A 15993-nucleotide genomic window follows, 5' to 3' on the forward strand; every position below is an offset into this window, starting at 1 on the left:
GGTCTTCAGCCAATAACAAGGCACCCTCACTTTAAGGTGCTTCTGCCTCACCTGTGCACCTGAACCATTTGTGTCTGCTGAGACCTGCAAGCTGAGCAAAGGTGCAGTTAGGGAAGTGCAGGCCTCACTGGGTCCCACCCCTTCTGTGTGGCCTTTGCCCTTCACAGCCTCACTCGGTGAGTAAGTAGGTACACCAAGAAGGAGGCCCCGCACTTCAGGGCTCTACCTCACCTGTACACCTGAATCATGTGGTGACTCGGCAACCTGCGAGCTGAGCCAAGGTGCAGTTGGGAAGTGCAGGTCTCACAGGGTCCCACCCCTTGTGTGGTCTGTGTTTCACAGCCTCACCTCGGTTGAGCAAGTAGGGTCTTCAGCCAATAACGAGGCCCTCTCACTGTCAGGTGCTTCTGCCTCACCTGTGCCACCTGAACCATGTGGTGGCTGCTGAACCTGCAAGCTGAGCCAAGTTGCAGTTGGGAAGTGGCAGGTCTCACAGGTCCCCCCTTGTGGTCCTGTTGATTCACGGCCTTCACTCGGTTGAGCAGTAGATCTGCATCCAATACATGGGGCATCCTCACATAGGTGCTTCTTGCCCACCGTGCCACCTGAATCATGTGGTGCTGCTAACCTGCAAGCTGAGCCAAGGTGCAGTTGGGAAGTGCAGGCCTCACTGGGTCCCACCCCTTGTGTGGCCTGTGCTTCACAGCCTCACCTCGGTTGAGTAAGTAGGGTCTACACCCAATAAGGAGGCCCTCTCACTGTCAGGTGCTTCTACCTCACCTGTGACACCTGAACCATGTGATGGTTGCTGAACCCTGCAAAGCTGAGCCAAAGTGCAGTTGGAAGTGCAGGTCTCACAGGGTCCCACCCCGGTGTGTGGCCGTGTTTCACAGCACTCACCTCGGTTGAGCAAGTGGTCTTCAGCCCAATAACGGGGGCACCCTCACTATCAGGTCTTCCTGCCTCACCTGTGCCACCTGAACCATGTGATGGCTGCTGAACCTGCAAGCTGAGCCAAGGTGCAGTTGGGAAGTGCAGGCCTCACAGGGTCCCACCCCTTGTGTGGCCTGTGTTTCACAGCCTCACCTGGGTTGAGCAAGTAGGGTCTTCAGCCAATAACGGGGCACCCTCACTATCAGGTGCTCCTGCCTTGAAGTAAACCCGGTGTAACCAGAATCAAGGTTTTATTCAGTAAACAATTCCACTACAGTAGTACACTGCAAATAAAAAAACACATTGTTGAACACAGACATAAACATAAATAAACACTTGTGTTAACTAAGAAGGTACATAAATCACACTCCTTATGAAAGACAGTTTAACCAAGAATATACACAAAGCATATAAAATACAAAGGGGCATCATAAGTAACATATACAAAGAATCAAGCATTGTACCATAATCTGGCGAGTCTACAGCTGTAATACGAGATACGTCAGCAAGGAACCACAAAAGTAAACAAAAGCTATAGACCACTAATATGAAACAGGTTTATTTTTACCACATTCTTCCCTTCTCAGTTAAGTTCACTTGGAGTAATCCTGAAGGTACTTTGGAGGTTGCCTCACTCTCTCTGACCTTCGAAGTGGAGGAGGTGAGGCTACCTGTTGAGGGACTGTATGGGAGTCCTGGAAGCGTGTCATGCTGAGAAGCAATATCCACATGGGAGAGACACGTGCAATCTCCTGAGGAGCATTTGCAACCGACAATTCCTCAGGAACCTCGGACTGAGATACAGGAACCCCAGCATCTGTACTTTCACGGTTGTCACTAGCCATAGGAGCAAGATGTCTTAATGAAACGGTAGTCACCCTGCCATCTGGAAGCTTCACATGAGCATACTCGGGGTTCGCCTCTACAATTTCAACCTCATCCACTAAAGGGTCGTTCTTGCTGTATCTTACATGACGTCTCAGGAGAGCAGGCCCTCCTTGGATGAGCCAAGTAGGCAACGATTGGCCAGTGGTGGACCTTCTACTATGCAGGAAAAGGCGCTCATGAGGAGTACAGTTCGTGGAAGTGCACAACAGGAGCGTATACAATGGAGAGCATCTGGGAGAACAGTTTCCCACTGAGACACATCAAGGTTCCTTGTCTTAAGGGCAATGTCAGAGTTTTCCGTTATAATTCCGTTATATTTTTCAGCCTGACCATTCCCTTTAGTGTTATAAGGTGTAGTGCGACTGGTAGCAACACCTTTCTTCATCAGGAAATCCTTCAGCTCTTCAGACATAAAAACATGCACCCTGTCAGTGTGGATGTACGCTGGCATGCCAAACAAAGCAAAAAGTTGCACCAAAACAACTGATGACAGTTCTAGTGGTCATATCTGCACAAGGGAAAACAAACGGGAACCTTGAAAATTCATCCACAACAGTGAGGATGGTACTTGTTTCTAGATTGAGAGGGAACTGGGCCTTTGAAATCTAAGTTCAACCTCTAGAAAGGCTGGGTTGCTTGATCAGTTGTCCCGAGGATTTGATGAATCGAGGTTTGAGCTCTAAACACACTTGGCAAGAGGTGGTAATTTTCCTCACTTCTTCTACCGAGTAAGGTAGATTCCGCCCCGGACAAAATGCATCATGCGAGATATCCCAGGGTGACATAGGATTCATGAAGTTCTCGGAGTTATCAGAAGTAGTGGCACCACAGATGCGGGAGAGAGCATCAGCTGGTATGTTTTCTGTTCCTGGACGGTATACTATGTCATAGTGAAAACATGAGAGTTCAACTCGCCACCTTGCTATTTTGTCATTCTTTATTTACTGTTTGATTTAGAGTCAAACATAAACTTTACACTACGTTGGTCAGTGATGAGCTTGAAGTGGTGTCCAATTAAGTAGTGTCTCCACTTCCTCAATGCCTCCACTATGGCATAAGCTTCCTTTTCCACTGAGGAATGTCCTTGTTCACTGCGAGTGAGAGTGCGGGAAAAGAAAGCCACTGGCGATCATTCTGTGTCAGAGTAGCTGCTATCGCATGATCAGAGGCGTCCGTTTCCACAGTGAAAAGAGAGGAGGGATCAATGGCCGTTACCACCGCACTAGCAATGTCTTTCTTCAAGTTCCCGAGAGCTAGCAGTGCTTCAGTGGACAAAGGAAAACCATTGGCTTGTGTGAGAGGGCGGATTTTCTCTGAAAATTTTTGGTATCCATCTTGAGTAATGTGCAAGCAATCCCATGGTCATGCGAAGAGAAGCTGCATCTTTATGTGAAAGATTCCACAGTGGTTGCAAGCGTTCCGGATCGGGTTTGATTTCCCCATCCGTTACTGAATACCCAAGTAATCTAATGGATCTGACTTTGAAGTCACACTTCTTGTGGTTTAGAGTGAGATTGTACTCCTCAGCCACCTTCAAAACCTCCATAAATTCTGGTCATGCTCCTCCTCTGTCTCACCACACACAGTAACATTGTCAACATAAGCAAAAGTACCTCTTACTTTTTCTTTCGTAAGGATTTCGTCAAGCACACGTTTTGAAAAGCTGCTACTCCATTTTTTCACTCCAAATGGAATGCGACTGAAACTCATAAAGTTTGCCCCCAGCTTCAAATGCAGTGATGGTCTCTCTTCTTCTCTTATTGCAACCTGATGGTAAGCACTTTTCAGATCTAAGGTACTGAAACACCTGTACCGTGCAATGTTGTTCACCATCTCGTCGATATTTGGCAGGGGGTAGGCATCAAGCTCGTGAACCTGTTTATGGTACGAGAGTATCATCACCATCCTCCTTTTCTGATTCTCCATGATGTCACCAGCACTTGAGCCCTCCAAGGAGAATTACTAGGCTTATTATTCCTTCCGACATCATACGCTCAGTCTCGGCTTCAATGAACTTCTTGTCACTCAAGGAGTATAATCTTGACTTATTAGCCACTGGTTTACAATCTGGTGTCAGGTTCTTGAAAAGGAAAGGAGGGGTCACCTTAACAACACCTAGTGAACATATCTTCAAGGGAGGTTTTTCTCTCCAAAAAATCCAAAATCCATTTCCAGACCAGAATGTTTCCTCAGGAAGTCATGCCTAGTATCACATCACTACATAAGCTTTTGTAACACCTTAAGTTAACACACCGTTGATAAGTCTCTCCTTGCAACTCCAAGTCCACAGTGCACAGACCTAAGATGTTTGAGGACAGGGATTCATCAGCCATAGAGACTTTTCCATGCTCTGGAGACATAGTTAGTTTGTTTAGGTCCACTACATCATGACGCACAAAGCTGTCTGAACTCCCAGTATCAATAAGGGCACTGACAGAGCTACCATTAAGCTTGAGAGGTGTTATGGATTTTTCAAGACACTTAGGGGAGGCCCCCACTATGAAAGCTAGCATTGCTGCGGAAGTTTTTTGGGCTAGAAGAGCCACTCACCTGTTTCACAGAGCGGCACACCCTAGCATAATGCCCTTGCTTCTTACATTTCAAACACACTGCGTCTTTAGCAGGACACTGAGTCCGGGGATGCCGGTTGTTCCCACAAAAAAAACATTGAGCTTTGGTTTTTCCAGAGTTTAGCTTCATCCCGTCTAGACTACACAACTTTTAGATTCATTCTAAAACTCCCATAATTATAAGGTTAGCTGCCACATACTTTATTATACATTAAGGGGATGATGATAATTGCATATTGCAACTAAAGTAGCACACTATCTGCAGCTGCAATAAAAGTGGTACTATCTGCATAATATGCCATCTTATTTTCATGGCCTGAAAAGTATGACACTGTCAAATACAAACTGCAATAAAAGTGGTACTATCTGCACACTGTACTATCTTACTTTCATGACCTGAAAAGTATGACAGTAGTATATCCAAAAATCAACATAAAGGTCGGAGAGCACTGTCCTGAGGAACACTAGATGTTATGTCTCAGCTAATCAAAATTATCACTAAAACCTTTGTTTTATTGTTCACTTACATAATTGTGAATGAAATATTGAAAGTGGCTCCATTTCGTAAGACTGATTCGACATAAGATTCTTAAGCGAATCAAATAAAATGACAGGCAAATTAATAATAAAATATTTAAGACAATTTTAGACTCCTTTCCACAATTATATATTTTTTAATTGATTAGATTGATTTTAAAAGGCATCACAAGTACTTTTAAGAATACCAGCTGTCAAAGATTGTTCATATTCAAGTTACACTACTTTACATGTATTACATGTATATAGGTCAATATGTTCAGCATTTTAAAATCGTTGGAGCACACATCTTCATTTTTAACAAAACCTGACAAGACAACAGTCAAGACATCAAGTAATGTTCTACCAGACAGCAGATATCTTTTAACGTCAAACTTCATAGTGAATCTCTGCATACAACTTACTCCTCAGAAAATTGTTGTCTTCATGAGAGTATCTTTAAGGTCCAGGTGTGTGACATTGTGCTGCACTTGATATTCTCCCATATTTTAATCGACCTTCCTGCTTAAACATCCTAGTTGGAGCTATTCACGTTGCGGTTTCTCCTGTCCTGTAAAATATGAAATAGTTAAATCCTGCAACAAAGTTTTATATCAAACTATTACTCTGATAAAAAAAAATCTGTAAACAACCTGACTAGGATTTATAAAAACTTCCTTTAACCAGAAAAAGATGGTAAAACAAATTTAATCTGCAATCGTAGTATCAATTCAGTTTCCTGTAATGTCTAAACTACTTTTGCTGCTCACAATCAGTGGCAACGATAAAACAAACAAACATCTGCACTGATTGATGATCAACACTTAAAAAAAATCTTCCCTCTAATATTCTGTCAAGAAAATGTGTACTACTTGCAACGTGTCATTAGATATTGGTTTGCCAGAATCTGCACCTTTTGCCACATACCTGAGCAGTGCAACAACCCTGATATCTCCATAGCAAGAGTTCGCCATTATTTGGAACTTTGACAATTAATTTTGGCACATTAAGGAAGCAATGTAATGATCCATTTTGATATTTCTATTCCAAAAGATTCTTTCTGAACCACGCTGGTAAGAAACACATACACTTTTTTGTACATACAGGCATACCACAGACCCACAGACACTAAAGTCTGATCTAATACTAGTACCACTTTGACTTCTTTGTGGTTAGGAAAGATTACAATACACGAAGGAAATGATGGGATATGGCTGGCAATGGAGACTAGGTGATCACCAGTATACTCAAGGTACAAGGAACAATTGCTACCTAGACTATGTTATACAAGTGTATCTGGAACAATTTCAAGTTACAAAGCTTGGAAATACCATTAAAAATTGTGAGGGGAGGGGGGGAAGCTACCATTGAGAAAATGGGTGGGTTCTATTCCAATAAAAAAACTGAACAAATTTTCAGTAGATTATGATAGCGTACAGAAAAGCGGAGGTCATATAAACAAAACTGACTCCAATACTGTACAACCCCAATTTTATTGGCAGGGGTTTACAACAACCATGCAATAAAGAACCCTCTACTAGTTTCTCCTTCAAATTCTTCTGACCTTTGGTACTGGAGAGTATGAAAACATGGCACCTCATATGGCTGTACACTATACTATACCTCACTGAAGTGCTGATAAAGAAGACCTCCAGTTTAGCTTCCTGATAAGGACCTCAAAAGAACAGACTCAACTACCACAAAGAAGGGAAGGGAAAACCTTGAATCATGTAGTACTTGTTATGGAGAAAGCTACATACAACAGCTATCAAGATGAATCCTAATGCTATTCTAGAATCAAAAGATGGTCATATTTACACGATCAAAGAACCGAGAGATCAAACGTTAAAAATCAAATACGGTGACCAGAAAGTAAACAGAAGAGGAATCACACTCATAAACACGACAAGAAAGCCAGGTATGCAGGATGAACTGCATACCTTGCCTTGTCATCTTTTCCTCAGTATCTGAAGAGAAACTTCCTCAGGGAAACCTTCATCCGCCAATTCTATATTCTCTTGCTTGTAGTTGTTGACCTTACATGGCGTCACTGCTACAGCAATCTTGTAAAAAAATAAACGCGTTAATACTGACTACTATAATATAATGATGGCCTTAATACGCATCTAGACATGTTCTTGTCACGACTTTTCTGCATTTTATTCTACAATTTTCTAGCATTTTATTCAACTTTCCAGCATCGTATTCAACCACTATTTCCTGCTCGAGTCTAGGGTTATACAAACTACAGATTTCCTTACCATAACATTTCAAACTTACATTAATTAATATTAGTAGTAGCAGTAGTAGTCCAGTTCAGTGTAATCCCCAATTCCTAGGGGGGGTGGCTCTTCTGAATTTGTTGACAGCACGTTTGTGCAATGGACACAGACAGCCTGCCCCCCAACCCCCCTCCACAAGACCGAGGGAACTGGAACATGCATGGCTTGCGATCAAAGATACTGGGAGGAAAAATATACATTGTAATTAATTCTGAATGCAGAATATTACATTATTATCATACTATAAATAAACTCCAATTACTGATAGCGAAAAGTGTAGGTATAAACATTCGTACAAGTATTATACTGTGAGAACTACTCAGGTATTATGTCCTTCTGGGAGGCTTCTCTTTATGAAGACCGCTATTGTATAACACCATATTTTCTTGCAGTACAAAACTAACTTAGTCCAGGCCCCTGATTAAGTCAAATTCTTGAGCACAATGATAATGTTGGACTCTTATTAATACATTAAAATTCATCTGCATATCAAAAGGAGTCCAGTGATAATGATATTAGTTCAGGAAAAGTGCAGTCCAGACTCTTAAGTCAGTCCAGATGTGGCTGATATCATAAATGCACAAATAATGTAGGGAGGAAGGAAGGAAAGGAATATAAAATTTAGGCCAAAGGCCAAGCACTGGGACCCCTGAGGTCATTCAGTACAGTAAGGGAAATCGCGAGTTAAAAGGCTTTGAACGTGTTACAAGAGAAAAACCTCAAAGCAGTTGCATGATGAAACAACTTTTAGGAGACGGTGAAAAAAAGATGGAAGAAAAAGAAAACGAATGACAGTTTGAAAGTCCAGTAACAGGAGTGAAAAGGGTTGCAAAGGGGCACTGCAAAGAACCTTAAGCAATGCCTACAGAGCGCCGCACGAGGTGCACTATTGGCACTACCCCCCTACTGAGACTAATATCGTAGGCCTATTTCTTACTTCAGCATTAATGAACTGTACATCTAAAGTGCTCCGCTCTCTAAATTCAATGAAAATGGTCTGCACATTAAAAACATGTCTAATTCAGTGAAATTGCAGCCAAATGGGCAGTGAAATTGCAATGAACTAAACAAGAAGACGACTCTGCCTCAAAGGAAAACATCTGATCAGATCCTGAATATGTCAGTTCAAATCACTGTCCTGTAAAAGATACTGATATCCTTTACTGTGAAATTCCTGTCTAATTCTATCAAATTACGTCCTAGCAAAGTCGATACACCTTCAAATTATACCATCTTTTCTCAGTTAACCTGACTTCAAAGCACCTTAATTATCTTTCATAGAAATCACAAATTGTAATCGTCCAAAAAAAAAAAAAAAAAAAAGATCTGCAAGGTGACTCAAGGGGCAGCTGTGCCATTTAGAATAAGCATAATGCTGGTGGATTTTAATGTCAGAGTTCTCTGAAGTCCCACCTAACGATTTTCACAAGTACACTTGAACTGACAGTGGACCCAAATTCTGACTAGAATGGCTGTAGAAACCTTTTTTCTGCTGTAGTTCCTGCAATGAGATTTAATCTTTCCTACATCTGACTAAAGATCAGAATCCTACTCTTGCATAAGTTGAATAAATAAAAATGAAATTCATCTTCTGCAGTTCATCAATGATTCAGATTTGTAAATAAACAAAGTGTCAAGTGTCCTTGATTCCTCTTAGTGCTAATACATATTAGAATATCTGGCCTATGCAAAAGTTTCACAACATTATTACCATTCAGAAAATGACCACTACATATAGTTATTTGTGAAACAGCCCACTATAATGTAACCGAGGTCTGGGAGACAGCAATTAAACTAGGCTCAATCGAAAGTCCCAAAAGGCGTTTTGTTCCTTCAACTCCACACGCCAATCTGATCTGGGAATGCGTAATGGTCCCAAACCTTCAACATAATAAGCCCATGGTCAGTATCCAGTTTGACTTTTGAAAATGCACTGAAAACACCTTTCCCTCTGACAAAAACTAGGCCCCTTATGTCATGCCTTTATGAACAGGTTTTTCTCTTCTCAAAGGATTTGAATAAGGCCATCTCATTTTGAGATTTCCATAGCTGTTCATGAACAGCATCAGCTTGTAGATGAGAAATGAAGATAGGATAACAAAGATGCTATTAAGCTTGAAAATGCTGCTCTACCAAACTTACAGGAAAAACACCAAATACAGAAACTATGAGCTCAACTAATACCAAAACTGCAGCAGTATACAATTTTATCTGCATTCTTGTATTCAGTTTTCGGAAGACGCCTCATTCCTGAGAGAGGAATTAATGATTCTTGGAGTTTAAAATCACAAAAAAATATCCAAAGAACCTCTGCCTATCTTAATCTAACAAAGTTTTTCATACCGGTGGTAGATGTTTTGACACTGCTGGAATTCCCATGAGAGTGTCACAAATCTTTAAAAACCATAAATACTAGGATCTTCTAAGATAAACCCCTAAAAACCAAGAACCCCGGATTTCAACTCGTTATACCAGAGTCTGAACCCTGACCAGCCTCTGATCAAGGCATCTACCGTGCCCAATGCCCATGTACCTGAGCTCAACATATTCTGACTAAAGGACAAACCAGAACCACAAATACTGTGACGAGAAACTCTTGGATAGTTGGGTGCACAGTTCAAGTTCATACAACAATATCAAGAATGGAACTCGGTGCCATTTCTCTAGGGGAAAAGAAACAAACCAAGGACTTAATACCACATTTGTTAACATTAATGTCATGTGACAAGATATCCAGAGCCATTCCCTGTTAGAAACATATCTGCCAAGATAGTTGCTGAAAAACTTATGGAATTTTTCTCAAAGTTTGGTATACCAAAAATAGTACAAAGTGACAGAGGAACAAACTTTACTTCAAAGTTATTCCACGATGTGATGAATTTGTTAGGGGTGAAACAACATTTATCCACAGCCTATCATCCAGAGACTCAAGGTGCCTTGGAAAGGTTCCACCAGACATTGAAAAGTATGCTGATAAAGTATTGTTCTGAGTCAAGAAGAGAATGGGATGTTGGTTTACCATTAATGTTGTTTGAAGTTAGGAGTGCTTATCAAGAAAGTATGGGATGTTCACCTAATGAAATGATTTTTGGAAGAGAAGTGAGAGGACTGTTGAAGATTCTTGCAGAAAACTGGGAAGAAAACTAAGAGGAAAGCCAAGGTGAATATGTAAAGAACTTAAGGAAAAGGTTGAAAGAAATTAGAAAATTCTCTTTAGAAAACTTGAAAGTGAGTCAAGAGAAAATGGAAAGGAGATATGATGCTAAGACTAAGCTAAGAAGTTTTAGTGTTGGTCAACAAGTGTTAGTGTTCTTACCTGTCAAGAGATTTCCCCTCACTAATAAATTTCAAGGTCCTTACAAGATAATTCAGAAGTTAAGTGATAGAACGTATGTGATTGAAAAACCATGAAGAAGAAGAAGACAAAGGAAGATAAATGTGAACCTCTTGAAACCTTATTTCTCAGAAACTAAAACTGAAACTGTCAGCAACACAAACAATTTTATCTACAGAAGACGATGATGGCTACGAATTGGGAGCTGAAAGCAAGATGAATAATTCTTCAATTTTGGAAAATTTAGAGGATAATTTGAAACATCTGAGTGTTGAACAAGGTGAAGACTTAAGTGAAGTAATTAGAAGTTCCCAGAAATTTTTGCATATGTGCCTAGACGTACTAATCTGACCAAGCATGAGATCAAGATTCAAGATGGAAAACCTTTCAAGCAAAGAGCCTATCGCTTATCACCGTATCATCGAGATGTTTTGAAGAAAGAAGTTGAGTATTTGCTGCAACATGGATTAGCAGAACCCAGTTCAAGTCACTTCAGTTCTCCATGTGTGTTAGTGAAGAAACCAGATGGTTCACTTAGGATGTGTACTGATTATAGGAAACTGAATTCTATCAGTGTGGCTGATAATTATCCTTTGCTTCTTATAGATCAATTACTTGATAATATTGGGCAAGCCAAGTTTGTTTCCAAGATAGACTTGTTGAAAGGATATTATCAAATTCCCTTCCCTTAGATGAGAATGCGAAGTTGCTGTCAGCTTTTATTACTCCTTTTGGACTGTATCAGTATACTGTTCTGCCGTTTGGGTCTGATGAATGCACCGGCAACATTTCAATGAGTGATGGATCAACTGCTAGGATCAATAGAAAGTGTAGGTGTATATCTGGATGACATCGTGATTTACTCTACAACGTGGGAAGAACATCTGAAGATTCTGAGGAAAGTTTTCAAGAAACTACAAGAAGCAGGATTAACAGTCAACCTAGAGAAGAGTGAGTTTGGCAAGGCAACTGTGCAGTATCATGGGTTTGAAGTTGGGAAAGGCCTTCTTGTTCCAGTAAATGCTAATGTAGAAGGTATCCTTAAGGCTACCCCACCTACTACCAGGAAACAGCTACAGAGATTTTTGGGGATGGCTGGATTTTATCGTCGTTTCTGCCCAAATTTCTCAGCCGTAGTAGCTCCCTTGACAGACTTGACTAGTCCCAAAGCTAAATTTGTTTGGACTCCAGAGTGTCAAGAATCCTTTGAGAAGGTAAAAGCCATTTTAACTTCAAGACCAGTACTTCAAGCTCCAGACTTCGACAAGAAATTTGTGATACAAGTTGATGTGTCAGACTGTGGCGTTGGAGCTGTTCTACTTCAAGAAGATGAAAATTATATTTTCCATCCTGTGTGCTTCATGTCTACAAAATTGAGAAAACATCAGAAAGTATACTCGACAATTGAGAAGGAAACTTTAGCCTTAATCACCGCATTGAAAAAATTTGAAGTGTATGTGAATAGACCTAGAAATGAAGAAATTTTAGTGTTGTCTGATCACAATCCACTATCATTTATCCAGAGAATGAAAAACCATAATCAAAGACTGACCAGGTGGTCTTTGTGTCTGCAACAGTATAACTTAAGAGTGCAGCACATTAGTGGCAAAAACAATGTAGTTGCTGATTATTTATCTTGTTGCGAATCGTTGGATTCAACACCATGATAAAAAATCTTCTGTGGGGAGGTATATTATATATTGCTACTTTCAAAATGCATGTTTCCCCTCTTCGAAATGTCATGTAGAATTGTGTAACTTTTTTTCAGATTCCTAGATAGCTTAGAGATAGGATGTTTTAAAATGTGTGTTCAGATTTCGCATTACGTATTGTAAAAGAATATATATATATATATATATATATATATATATATATATATATATATATATATATATAATATATATATATATATATATAACGTATAACGTAGAATGTAAAAGAGAGAGATTTTCTTTGTCCGTTCGAAGCTATGATTGTTTCTCCTTTTATGTCAACACTGTAAGATTAGAGGGTCTGCGAGATCCGTTTGCTTTCCTAAATCTGTCAACGCTTTTGATAAGCGATCGAATTGAGTCTTGCGTTGTTATCAAAACATGTCAATCTTAATTATCGCTCAACCTCCGTTTCAGTCGAGTACGTGTCTTTTTTTTTTAACAGACTCGACTTGTACGCGTATGTCTTTGATCAAAACCACGTGCATGTTACACATTTCTTTATGAAGATTGCGTCAGATTTCGAACTTTCTGGAAGCATTCGTGCCAAATACGTTTTTTGTCATCTGCCCTGTCCAGCTTCCGTAAAGGAAGAGATTTCATTACATCTTAGAACCTCGAGGCATTAACATCTCGCTCTCGCTCTCTCTCTCTCTCTCTCTATCTCTCTCTCTCTCTTACTCGACATCCTTGAGATTATATTAACGTAACGTAAATTGGTCACTCGTAACTTAGAATTTCATATTTGATATTTCTTAGAATTTATTTAGTGTTAAATAGTGTCTTTTGTGGAATCTGAACAAACATTATTTCGTAACGGCGCCTGGTTTTTGTGAAAGTGTGAATCAAGCCTGCAGCAAAGCAAAGAAAGAAGTTGGTAGTATACCAAAAAGGTCAAGTGTGTTATATTTTTATTAGTTGCAACTAATAACGGTAATAACTAATAGCTAATAATTGTTAGGAACAGTGATTAACTAATAACTAATATTTAATGGTTATGATGGTTTGGTTAACTAATAACTAATAACAGGTGGTTGTGAAGGTTTGGTAAAAACTGTTGGTTACAGTGTTTTGAGTGAAAAGATTTACACTTTTACACATTGCGTATTTTTTGTGTTTGTTCCATTGTTTGTGCACTATTACATTTTCTTATTGAAGTGTGTCTTTTTATTTTATATTTTCATTTGCATTCACAATTTAATTGACTTAGTTATTTTCATTGCTTAATCATTTCACATTTAATTAAATTTAACATTTGTGAATTAATTTGCATTTACTTAGAATTCTTTTCAAGTTTTATTATTGTTTAGCACTTGTGAATTAATTTCTAATTTTTAATTATTGCCTAACACTTTTGAATATTGATTGAATTGATTTTCTTGAATTTTGTGATAAATTAATTTTGATTTAATTTTACTTAATTTGATTCAAGAATTAATTAAACTTTACTTTGTTTTCAAGTAACAGTAATTTTCCCTGATATTGTGAATTTCACTTATAAATTTTGAATTTGATAATAAATTTTTGTATTTAAAATTTTTATAAGTGTTTTTATTTTTATACCAGTATATTTGCATTTGATTATATTGATGATAGGTAGAAAAATAGAGTGGTAATTGATTTGCTTTCCTTCAATTTACTTGAAGTGACTTAGAACCAGGGAAGTACTTAGACTTCTGAAATCAGGGAAATACTTAGACTTTTAAAGTTGTTGATGGAGTGATGCCCTTTGATTAATTTAATTACTTACAAGATTACCTCACACCTGTTTTGATGAACTTAGTCTGATTTTCTGAAATACTGGTAAGTGTTAAGGGATCACTGTTGCCTTTAGAGTATTCAGTCGTTTAATACGTGTTATGAGGGTTCAGGTGTCTGGCTTTTGGTGAGGTAATAATTGATAAATGGTAACCAGATACTTGACACTTCGTAACAATATATATATCTATATCTATATATAGATATATATATATATATTATATATATAGATATATATATATATAGATATCTATATAATTAGATATATATATCATATATATAGATATATCTATATCTATATATGAATTATATATATATATATATATATATATAATATATATATATATATATATATATAATAATAATCTATATATAGATATAATAATATTATATATAATATTATATAATATAATATTATTATATATATATTATATATATATATATCTATATATAGATACTATATATATATCTATATAGGTATAGATATATATAGATATATAATAATATATATATATATATATATTATATATATATATATATATATATATTTTATCATATATATATATATCTGGTACATAAATTACGAAGGAAAAATAGTAAATGACACTCCATAATTCGTAACAATGATTAACAAAATCAGATGCAATATAAAGAATTGATAAAATAAAATTAAACCAAAGGGAAAAAATGGCGACCCCATAACTCGAAGTAAAACTCAAATCGGCTGCAATATAAAAAAAAAAAGTTTTCCATACATAGTGTAATGAAGGCCACCGAAAATATATCTATCGATCGGTGGTCTCCGTACAATGCTGTATGGGCGGCGGCCCATGAAATTTTAACGACAGCCCAGTGGTGGCCTGGCCTATGTCGATGCCAGACACACGATTATGACTAGATTTAACCTTAAATAAAATAAGAACTACTGAGGCTAGAAGGTTGCAATTTGTTATGTCTGATGATTGGATAATGGATGATCAACATAACAATTTGCAGCCCTCTGGCTTCGGTAGTTTTAAGATCTGAGGGCGGACAGACATAGCCGTCACAATAGTTTTTTTTTTTTCCAGAAAACTAAAATCTTATAATAAAAAATTAAAAGGGAAAAAGAGAAGCTACTGTATGTATACATGTTGAAACTTTGCCTCAGTCCTCCCCAACACCCGCCGCGCTAGTCGCGACACGCCAGTCAGTTCAACTTGCTGAAATGACGACGGAACAGGACTGGCTCGACAGGACTGGCATCAATAGCCCCCATACACGATAAAGACTGGCCGGTTCGCGCCAGTCGCGTACGTGTATGGCCGCCTTAAAATTAAGCTGGCCTTGTGCCAGCACGGCCTCTTGGTCGTAGAACAGCCCGTATTCTTTATTACAGGTAAGGGAAAATTCAAATATACAGCATGCGGGCGGAAATGTGGTTACCGACCCGCGAGAGAGTAAAAGTGGGTCGGCGAGACCCGATTTGTGTTTCTTGAGAGACATATAATACAAAATACAAAAGTACATAAAATATTATTTCACAAGATATATACATTGGCGGAAAGCCCGCTGAACGCTCTCGCGGAGGGAAGTAAGAATAACGCGAATGTTGAATTACATACAGAGAAAATTGTGAATAAGCGTTGTCCTTACACTGGGGTCCATGTAGCCCTAGCAAGAATTCCATGAGGGCTAGGACTGTTGACACTAGCCTGCTGTACAGCACGAAAGTCATAATGGGATTTGTTTTTCTTTTGGTATATTTGTCATGGGAGGATTTTTCCCTAACCATGACATTAAGATACGAGAATAATAATACTATTAGTATACATATGAGCTGTTGTCAGTCTTCTTGCCTGGAGACAGAGGTCAGAGAATGGTACTGTGTCACAGTTGACACGGTGGGTATGAAGAATGACGTTTATGCTGCCTGGGAATTAGGGTAGGCCTATCCTACCTGCTATTACATGATATTCCTTGTGTGTATGGGTCTTATTACTGATGAGGCCAGGTGATGT

The sequence above is a fragment of the Macrobrachium nipponense genome, chromosome 24 (assembly GCF_015104395.2).
Source record: "Macrobrachium nipponense isolate FS-2020 chromosome 24, ASM1510439v2, whole genome shotgun sequence".
NCBI lineage: Eukaryota > Metazoa > Arthropoda > Malacostraca > Decapoda > Palaemonidae > Macrobrachium > Macrobrachium nipponense.